Below are 10,654 nucleotides of genomic sequence, written 5' to 3' on the forward strand. Positions count from 1 at the left end.
TAGCTGCACTTTTCTTGGTAAGTCAAATTGGCCATTTTTGCATTATTCATGCATAAGGAGACCTTAGCACAACAACCGTAGGGTATCCCTAAAAAAAACAAGAATGGGTTTATCATTATAAGAGACATACATGTGTTTTTCTAAATCAAGTTGAAGTAGTTGTTTGGTGAAATGATTGTTTGGTCTAGGGAAAACCCGTTTGGGTACCATTGCAAGTTTTCCCTTGAAAAGGAACTTACTCATGATAGGGCATCTTCTTGTGAAATGAAATTCACAATTAGTACTTGTCGAGGATCTTGTAGTTAGAAAAGAATAAGATGTGGTTAGTGACTCTTGTTTTCCAGTTTCACAATTAGCAAATATGAAGACCTTTGCAAAAGCTTTGGATAGACAGAGAAAGTCCATGGGTAGCGACGAATTCATAACATGCTTTGAATGTGAGGATTTGTTTCACTACCACAATAAATGCCAATGTCTAACTATATAGCTACAAGATTTACCTACTTTCCCTCTCAATATGAACATAGGGAATCATTGAAAGACGACTCAATTGGGGAAGTGTAGAAAAAGTTTTCACCAAAACAAACCCCTTGGGAAGAGAAGAGAAGGCACATTTTTTAGCCTCCAACAACAAATAACCAGACAGGCTTCTATAGAGCAAAGAAAAAAGGGAAAAACCCTAACAAGCTATCAATTTCAACAACACAACTCTCATCAAGCCAAGTTCTAGTAGCTCAAAGGCTGTCACCTAGGGCATCATTGAGTTTCGAGCCAAGTCAGAGAGATTTTATGAGAAAGCAAGAGGTACGCTTGCAATAAACCAAGGGAATTGGTGTGTAGATTCTCATCCAAAATGTGTAGATGCACATGGATTGTGATCCATGCACATGAGCATATTGAAAAACCCTTTCTCCATAGCTTACCCTAGAGCCCAGGATCACAACATTGCAAACATACTTGTATTTGTAACAATTCTGTTTTACAACCTCTAAAAGACAAACAAGGTTCGAAAACTTGTAGAATGTGAGTCTTGAATAATTAATTAGATAGAATCAACAAAGATGCTTTTGGTTGGCTCATGGATGAAAAGGGGGGGGGGGGGGGGGGGGAGGGGGGGCATAACACGACCGACAGTTGGCAGTAGGACCTCGTGACAACACAAGGAACAATGGGTGGAGGGAGCGAAGGCAAGGGTTGGCACTGTGTATGCAAGCACAATAGCGAGCGCACAACTGGGAGGTGGGTGCGAATGGTGATGAGACTGATTGAATTTTTTAAAAAAGTGTGCCATGACACACAAGACAAGGACATGAGGGAGATGCGATGGTTACGACGATGGCCTTCAATTCAGCACTCAAGGCCTTGAGATCGATTTTGGGGGGGTTTTGCTTCCTGCATGCACTCCTGCACGGAGAGATCAATAAGCCTTGAAGATGAACAAAAGGAATCTAAGAAGATTCACAGTAATGAGAGCAGTATCGAGCAAGTATGTAATGGATTTAATGAGTGATCTTAATTCCAAATTCATTTGGTGTATTGGATTCTTGGCGTTAGTGTGTCCATGGCTCCCATTGACTACAAATAGTGAAAAATGAAAGTGTGCAACTAGTATATGAGAGAGGATGCAAGGGTTAGTGCTCTCTCTCCCCCCCCCCCCCAAACCACACACACATAGAGCCACCCACCCACCCAATGAAAAGGAGGGCCTAGAAATTTTGTATTACATAACCAAGTTACAAGGCCCAAGTTATAAAGCTTGGGTGATACATCAAAAGAAAGGGACAAAGGAGAGAGGGACGACTCCACTAGTATGTAGTACACATTTTGGAAAATAGCTCATAAGAGAGAATTACGCAAGATGCCAACACAAGCCTCGAGTGAAAGTAAAGGTACCAATTTAGGACTGCACTTTGCATGACGGGGATGGAGAAGGTGGGCGAGGTGCAGGGGATCAAGAGGTGTGCAGATCAAAGGAGATGGGCAGAGAGAGAGAGAGAGAGAGAGAGAGAGAGAGAGAGAGAGAGAGAGAGAGAGAGAGAGAGTAGGCAAGATGCCAGCGAGGCACAGATGGCGAAGGGCGCACGTTGCAGATGATGGAGGAGTGGAATCTTCTCACTAATAATTTTTCTAAAAGCCTACTATCACGTACGTAAGAAGTAGAAATATGCCTCTCAAACTTCGGCCTATCCCTTCATTAGCCGGAGTCCAAGATTAACATTGTATCCGAATACAAAGTGATCTAGACAGGCAGGGAAAATATTTCCCATAGTATCAAGTTACGTAACTTGATATCTCAACTATTCACAGTTCCTATTTATGCTTTTTCCAATAGGAGATTATAAAAAATAGAGCTAAATTTTACTACTTTTACACTATTTTTGTCAAAATCTAGGGAGGACTTTTTTCCTTTGCCTCTCAATTAGCATTTTGGGATTTTAAAGCGATGTGAGTATAAGCTAGATACACTTTTTTCGATTTTGCCGCTAAGAATTGAATAATTTTGGCTAGAAGCTCAAAGAAAAGGAAAAAGTCCGGCCGCAATTTGCAGACAATTGTGTGAAAATGTGAAAAAAAATAGTCCGATTGTTTTGATGGTTTAATTCCTTCGTTGAAAGGCACAGAAAGGACTTCTGTATGGTTAGCAAAATCATCTCTCCCAAACATCATGTAATCCCACCTTGCCATTTACATGTAAATTTAAAATTTAAACATTATAAAACCCGCAAATACTTCAGAGAAACTTAGTTTAAACACCTCCAAATGCAGTCAATTTAACTTCAAAACCTTCCATATGTAGATTTAACTTCAAAACTTTTATGTCAAGCTCTCTCACAGGAAGTTGTTATTACTCCCATGTTGTGAATTACGACAGTGACGAGCACTGCGTACCTAGCTAGGTGTGCAATGCCGAGCCTCCAGAAGCTTATGATGCTAAACACTATGGGAAAAATTAGGGAAAGAGGACCTCTTTCCCAAAAGGGAAACCGTTTGAAATTTTGTGTCTCTAGCCAACGAGAAAAAAGGCACACTAGGTTTCATCAAAACATGTACATTTTACCGTTTAAGTGGACATTAGTCGCCGGTGGAAAACAAATTGAGCGTCTGTTTGCATGTACAATATTGGCTGCATGGGTGCCACAATGATAGCTCTTACAAGAAAAATTAATCCATGGTGATATACTAAAGTAACAAAAAGGAGGTAAAGAAACACAGTCGTAGAATTTAGATCATGCTATCAAAGTAAAAAAGGAAAATATTATTGTAGAATCGAAAAAGCATGAAGACACTGGTAAAAAAATCTCCCTCTATTTTTCCTTGAAAGTTCTCAAGTTGAAGAGCATCTACCCAGATGCGGACTATTTAAATGTCAAGATCGGTTCTACAATGATGATCTCTTCTAATGTTCTCAAGTTGAAGAGCATCTACCCAGATACCGGCTTTATTAAAACAAAATGTCAAGATCGGTTCTAATGTTCCTTGAAAGTTCTCAAAGAAAAGGGCATCTACCCAGATACGGACTATTTAAAACAAGACTCTAAGATCTTTGCTGCATAGCGAGAGAGAGAGAGAGAGAGAGATTCCGTCAAACTTCCATCCTTAAGTCGTAAAACTATGTACAAAAGATGGTCTTATTCATATCTGGATCAGTCTCTAAGAAGCAAGAAGCCGCCTCATGCATGCATGCAGCAGACCTATTATAAGTGGGCGCGGGCGCTGCTGCAGTCTGCAAGAAGCAAAAAAGGAGTTACTAATGACGACAGCTTCATTAGCATCAAACGAAGGAAGGCGTCTTAATTACCAGCTAGCCGTGGCCGCCGCGTCCGTGGCCTCCGCGTCCATGTCCGTGTCCGCGGCCATGGCCCCGTCCGTGTCCGTGTCCACGTCCGTGGCCGCGGCCATGACCGTAATGACGTGTCTGAGGCTCCACCTCCTGCGGCGTCGTCTCTGCCGCACAGCTGACTATGGCGCCCAAGCACACCAACAGCAACAGCACTATGCCCAACGCGAATTTTCTCGACGCCATCTCTCTCTCTCTCTCTCTCTCTCTCTCTCTCTCGCGACTCTACTCTCTCTCCCGCTGCCCTTGGTCCGAACTTATATAGCCGCGCGCTCTTCCGCAGCCCACGTACGGTTTGGGCAAGTGTGTCCATCCTTGGATACTTGCAGCGTTCTCATTCCACCCCATTCGCGCGGGTCAACCCCCTCATCAAACTTTCTAAAGTCTGCCTCTACTCTAGACGCCGCGGTAGCCAGTGGACCTTCCTCCCCTTCCAGACGCATTTTGTCAAAGGGAAATGCAGTGTCTAGTAATAATAACGACACGATCCCCCTCCCTGAGGTCCTGAGGCAAGGCCTAAAATTGACAAGCATAATAGAAATTTCTTTTGAGAGGCAATTTCCAAGTCCCATTTCATATGCTTTGTGTAACAACTTACATAATTTGCCATATATAACGTAAATTTAAGGGTATAAACACGAAAAATGACAGACAATTTTGAGATTCTAGCATGTCAAATGACATTTGAAACACCTGTTTTGACAGGTAAAATAGCCCTTGACAGGAAAAGTAGGTGTCAATTTTAGGCCGATTAAATGTGTTCAACAAGCTAAAACACCAAAAAATGAATCTAAAATGAGCTCTTTCTTGGGAAATTTCATTTGGACCCAAGAATGCAAGCATAGTTTCTAGTGCCTAAAGAATGCAAGGAGCCTTGACGTGTTGTTGTCAACACAGTTGGAGTGGGAAAAACATGCAAAGAGAGATGCAAGGTCTGTCACAATTACAACAAAAATTAAAATACTATATTGGAAGCTACATGAGAGATGGAGCCAACGAAAGTTGTAAAATTCACAAGGGATGTAAGGTTTGCATAATGCTCTCAAGGAGAGAATGTGTTAGTGTTTTCTCTGTACAAAAAAATATGAGTATGTAATGTTTACAAAATGTTCTCAAGTAGAGAGTATGTAATGTTCTCAAGTAGAATATGTACCGATTTGCTATTTACAAAATGTTGGTTCAAAAGATATTTTTAGGGATTGTGGGAGACATAGGACTCTTTCTTGTGCTAGCCTCCTCTGTTCTTCTAAGGGTCTTCATTGGTTTTTTTGGATGTTATTATTTGTTTTTGTCCTCCTTAGGCTCTATCTCTTTGGTTGTCTTTTTCTACTTTGGGCTCTGGCTCTTTTGGTGTTTTTTGCTTATCTTCCTCCTTGGGTTTTGGTTTTTTTGATTTCCTTTGCTTCTTCTTTGTCTCCTTTGTTTTCTCCTCTTTGGCATGTGTTTTTGTTTTTTGGGGGCTCGTTCTTGGAACCTCCTTGGGCTTCTCTTAATTCCTCTGCCTTTGCTCTTTTGTGTGGATATTCCTTGCCCTCTGTGGTGCCTAGCCTCTTCCTTTAGCTTCTTTGGCCCTTTGAGGACTTAGGTACTGCTATGGGTAGTGGCATCTAGACATTGACCATATACCTAATCATCTTTGCCCCCACCAAACATGGTGGTGGGTGTAGAAATTCCTATTGATCAATTCCTATTGATCTAGCAAAGAAAAATTAGTGTGTTAGCTCTCAAAGATAAAATTTCAAGTAACAACTATATTTATATTGTCAATTACTTACCCTATTATTATTTTTTGGGTTGTAATAGGTGTAATCAACTACTAGCTTTGCATTTGTTATCACTCTCCATCCACATGAGCAAGCCTCCTCCTGAAAGGGTGTCTACACAAAAAAAAGGGGAAGCATAAATACACTATTTAAAAATGTAATTACTTACAACCTAGTGGCACCATACCTTCATATTTAGGTTTTGGATGTCATCCATGAGCGTTGTGATGGGAGGAAATTTCTAAATGGCCTCTAATAGCCTTGATGAAGCCCTATTTAGAAAGATCCAAAGCATTGGCTTAACCAAAGAAAAAATAACTAAAAGTAGGAGCACTTGCTAAAGTATTGAACATTTACACCTATAGCCTAGCCATTCTATGGTGGCCCTCAAGAGAGTTCAATATGGAACATGTCTTATCAGTGATCATATCAATTGCAATAAGACTCTCCAGGGGTTCACTTAATACTGTTTTGACTATCATGTGAGTGCAGTAGAAGGGGTTATTAAGTTTTATTTTTTCTCACATTTTCACATATAGAACGGTACCGTAAAATGGAATTGGAATTATTCTTACACACTTAGTAGGACTCAAGGCTGTGTTTTATTTATAAAAACTTAATATATAAGGAGTTTTATTAATAGTCCTTGAACGCACGTGATATACACAATTTTTACATAGTAACCCCCCCGGAGATAAAACTCTAGTGTGAGCTGTTGCAAAACCACTGGACATTGTCAAAAACCTCAAAGATGAAAAAATCAAAGTAATCTAGGGTTGCAAAAAAACATACCTCTCATGGTAGGGGCACAGAAGGAGCTCACAAGTCTCAAAATCAATATTGGCTAGCTAATTCTTAATGTCAAAACTAGTTCTCAAATAGTGAGAGATGGATGGATTAACCATCGCTACTTTATGTTGTGGACATCTAACATATAGTCATGCATCAATAATCTACAAAGAAATACAAAGAACACTTATTAACTATGGACAATCTATAACAACATACATAGAATGTTGATGGTAAGGCAAACCTCAATGATGTCAAGATAACATGGTCATTGATTTATTCCTACTAGTCTTTGAGAATTTCAACAGACTCAGCATCCAGGGAAATATAATCTTTCCTTCAAAGAAGTCCATCCTCTAAGAAGATAGCCTCACTAAATCCATTGGGATTGACACTTCTTAGCAATGAAGGGATTTGAGATTCAATATTCTCCCTGAGTTCCTTTATTTTTTAGCTCGTCCTTATCAACTTTCATCTCCTTCCCTTCTTCCAAAACATCCTCCTCTTCTATGATTTCCTCAGTCTCACCACTTCGGGCTCTTTTTCCTTTCTTGATGGGGATATGTTGTGGATGTTGAAGGTTTTCTCATCTTGAAGAGGTACTAGTTCAATAATTGTCACCCCATTTTGGCACTCAAACGGACTCAAAATGCGCAATGAAAAATTTAGGAGGAGGTATAATAGACCTAGGGGAACTATCCTACATAGTCTGGTCACAATGGATCAAAGTATCAAGATCACGATCCGTCATGATCAAGGTTCCAAAAACTACAATGAACTATCCAAAGGGGTCACCCTATGGTCTAGAAACACTCTCCTATGTTTGAAACTTCAAAAAACAATCATTTTACTCTCAAAAAGACAGATTTAACTCACAGATAGGTAGTCGCAAATCACAATAAAATTGAGAATGATTACACTTAACTTAAAGAACAAGTAGTCACTCTTAGTCCTACACTCAGAGCTCTCTAAAACTTTAGATAAGATAGAAAGGTTGTGCTCAAACTTGAAATTTGAAATTGATACCGAGGGCTCATTTGGCAAGTGGCCGGCTTACAAGGGTTTTAGCTTAGGACAAAAAATTTACAACTGTTGGTGGATAAAAATCGGCTAACACATTCCCTCCTTTCTAGTCATCGCATGCCATCGTGCAAGCTTTGGAGGTCACTTCAGCAGTCAAATTGTTTTTTTTGAGGGTCTTTGTGATTCTTTGAATTTTTTTCGCTCGGGCCACAACAATTGACTGTCTAATCCTCTTAGAGGAACTATTCCTGAGCAAGGTAGGCATGGTGGCTTGCCTGCTTGAATGGATAGGAATTTGAAGGGATTGTTGAGGGTCACGCTCTGATAGAAAATGTGGCACGTTTGTAGGTCCTTTGTGAGCGGGTTAAACATTGTCGCGTCCATTTTGAAAAATCGGATCATGAACACCTCTTCAAATGTTTGCAAGGGTAGAAACATGATTCATGCGTACATCCCCATAATTATATTTTTGCTAGGTATTTGTTGTCGAGAGGTCCCATGCACTGACTCGTTCTCCTCTGGCGAGCAGGTTTCCTGCTCTTGTCTTTCTTTTGTTTAGTCTTGATCAGTCTTTGTAGAGTCTTTTTCTATTTAATCCTATTGTGAATCTATTTTAATTTTCTTTTGGTTCTTTTCTGTTTCCTCTTTCTTTTTATCAGTACAAGAGGTGGTGCTGCAGGCTTTGGTGAGTCTTGTTGGTTAGTCTCTATTTCAACCTCTTGTTGTTGGTCCGTAATGGTTTCATCTCTAGGAAATTCTTCTCTTGTAGATTGCTGGTCTTTGGGTGAATCCACCGGGGATTCCACATCATCTGTTTCCTGTCTCTTTGACTCATGCTCCTCTCTTTGTTCTGCCTTTCGTTCGATCACATCGTGGATGTGCTGTTTGAAAGAGCTTGCTAGCTCGATGTCCTCTACAACTTTCCTTTATTGATATTTCTTGAAATTTTCCATATATTTTTCTTTTCTTTTCTCTAGATCTTTATTGATTTTAAGATTATCTTCATCATTGGCATTTGAGCGGGTTTCATCCATCTTTTTCTTTTCTGTTGCAATCTTTGCGAGTCTTTCTTCTCATAACCACTTAGTTTCCTCCATTGATGTTTGGACCTATATTTGTGGGATTTGGTCATCTAGTTTGCATCTACTCCTAACCAGGGGGATCTTCATCCTCACATGTTGTCTGGTACTCCGATAGAGTATCTCTATTCCTTGGATAGGTTTCTCCACTAAATTCCATGTATGATTTTGTAGCTTCACTATCAAAGGTCTTTGCCCTTGAGCTTTGTCCTCTTTTATGTCTTTTGGTAGGTGTGTTAGAGGATCTCCCAACAGAGCGTACTGCATGATTTTCTTTATGGAGCAAGTCCAACTTAGACTCTACTGGTGGAAACTAGTCAATCATCCCTAGAGCCTCCCTAGAGCTTGATAGGAAATTCTTGTGAGCATAGGTCCTGCATTCATATATATTTTGTTTCTTTCACTACCTTTCAGGTTGGCTTCCACTATATTTTTGAGGGTGTAATTTCACAAATCACATATGATGACCATGTCCATGACCACCACTATATGCAGGGTTTGGCTTGGTACAGCAAGGTGGTTTTTGGACCTTGAAGTGCTGAGGGATTAATCTCAGTGGTAGCTCTGTCTCTATGCAGATAAAGTCTTTCTAGGTGAATTTGTGCCCTTGCTGCTTGATAAAGGCTTTGTCATTATCAATAGCTTTTATCTTGTGGAGCAAGTTATGTTTCCAACTAGGACATGGAGTGCTTGATTTATGAGCTCATCTATTGACTCTCACCGTGACTGTCGCCCCATCTTTTTCTGTCAAATTTGCTTCCTATTGTACTCTCTTGAGCTCATGGGCTCTCTGAAAGTTGATGCCCCATCACGAGAGTCAAAAGAGATATAGAAATCTTGAGCCTTCAATCACCTCTCTTTGTTGATGTAAGGTCCACAACTCCCTTGGGAAGATTGTCGTCTTTACCTTCGTTCCATGTGCTACCTGGAACTTGCCTATCAATGCATTTGCTAGAATCTTTGCCAACTCTTCTTTTGATGTTTTTTTTTGCTTGTTTGAAGATATGTCTATGACTTCATAAGGGGCTACTTCCCATTCTTTATAAGGTCTCTCTCAAGGAATTCTGTGAAATTTGGTGAGGAATCCATGAATGTTCGTAGTAGCAAGCAAAAACCTAGCAGGCTGCTCTAGGTTACCAAATCTCTCTCTCTCTCTCTCTCTCTCTCTCTCTCTCTCTCTCTCTCTCTCTCTCTCTCTCTCTCTCTGACATTGACAGTACTTTCAAGGTGTGGTGGAGTCATGATGCATGGAGGGAAGTAGGGCGCAAGGGCCACAAGCAAGAGAGAGGGGGGTGTAAAGAATGAGGATGCAAGAGAGCTACACAAGACAAGCACAAAGCACACAGAGATGGAAAGCTTCTTCTTCTTCTCATAGAAAAGAGAGTACAAAAATGACTAAGTGCTAAAGCTGAAAAGTAGCACATATGTACATGCGGTCACTAAGTGTAAACACGCTAGAAGCGTACTAGGCTAGCACTATAAGTGTAGTCCAGCTGTAGAATCACTGCAGAGATCCTCCGTGTTGGTCACCTAACGTGCTAGTGAGTAAATGTCGTAAGCGGCCAAGACTCGTAGTGGATGGCAGCTCAAGATGTAGAGCTCGACATCTCAACACTCCCCCTCGAGCTCTGCATGTTGCAAAGTCCAAGCATAGTCCGAAAACGTTGATGCTTCTCAGCTCCACGGGCCTTGGTAAAGATATCCGCTATCTGCTCCTCTGTGCTGACGTAGACCAAGTCGATGTTGCCCGCCAACACTCGCTCTCGAACGTAGTGGTAATGGACCTCTATGTGTTTGGTCCTGGCATGGAACACTGGGTTCCTAGCCAACTGCATGCTGCTGAGGTTGTCACAATGAATGAAAATCTGCTGGTCCACCTGCACTCCCAAGTCCTCAAGTAATGTGCGTAGCCAAGCTACCTCGCACGCCGCAACTGCTGCACCTCTGTACTCGGCCTCTGTGCTCGATAAAGCAACCGTAGGCTGCTTTTTGCTGCTCCAAGTAATAGCAGCACTTCCAAAAGAGAACATGAAGCCACTCGTAGATCTCCTATCAACAATGCTACCTGCCCAATCTGCATCTGTATACCCATACAATGCTAATGGTGCATCTGCTGCATAGAACAATGCCTAGTCAAGAGTCCCTTGCACATACCTAAGTGT

At 41.0% G+C, this 10,654-nt stretch overlaps 1 long non-coding RNA gene across 1 annotated transcript; it reads right to left on the reverse strand.

Annotated features, from left to right (window-relative positions):
- Positions 1-3,578: 3,578 nt before the first annotated feature.
- LOC147439918 (uncharacterized) lies at positions 3,579-4,155 on the reverse strand. Its single transcript, XR_015184479.1, has 2 exons — positions 3,800-4,155; positions 3,579-3,724 (listed from the first exon to the last, which is right to left on the reverse strand). It is a non-coding gene; the product is annotated as an uncharacterized LOC147439918 (long non-coding RNA).
- Between the last annotated feature and the right edge of the window lie 6,499 nt (positions 4,156-10,654).

This window comes from Adiantum capillus-veneris, chromosome 16 (assembly GCF_014529385.1).
Source record: "Adiantum capillus-veneris isolate H3 chromosome 16, ASM1452938v2, whole genome shotgun sequence".
In the NCBI taxonomy this organism is placed as follows: domain Eukaryota; kingdom Viridiplantae; phylum Streptophyta; class Polypodiopsida; order Polypodiales; family Pteridaceae; genus Adiantum; species Adiantum capillus-veneris.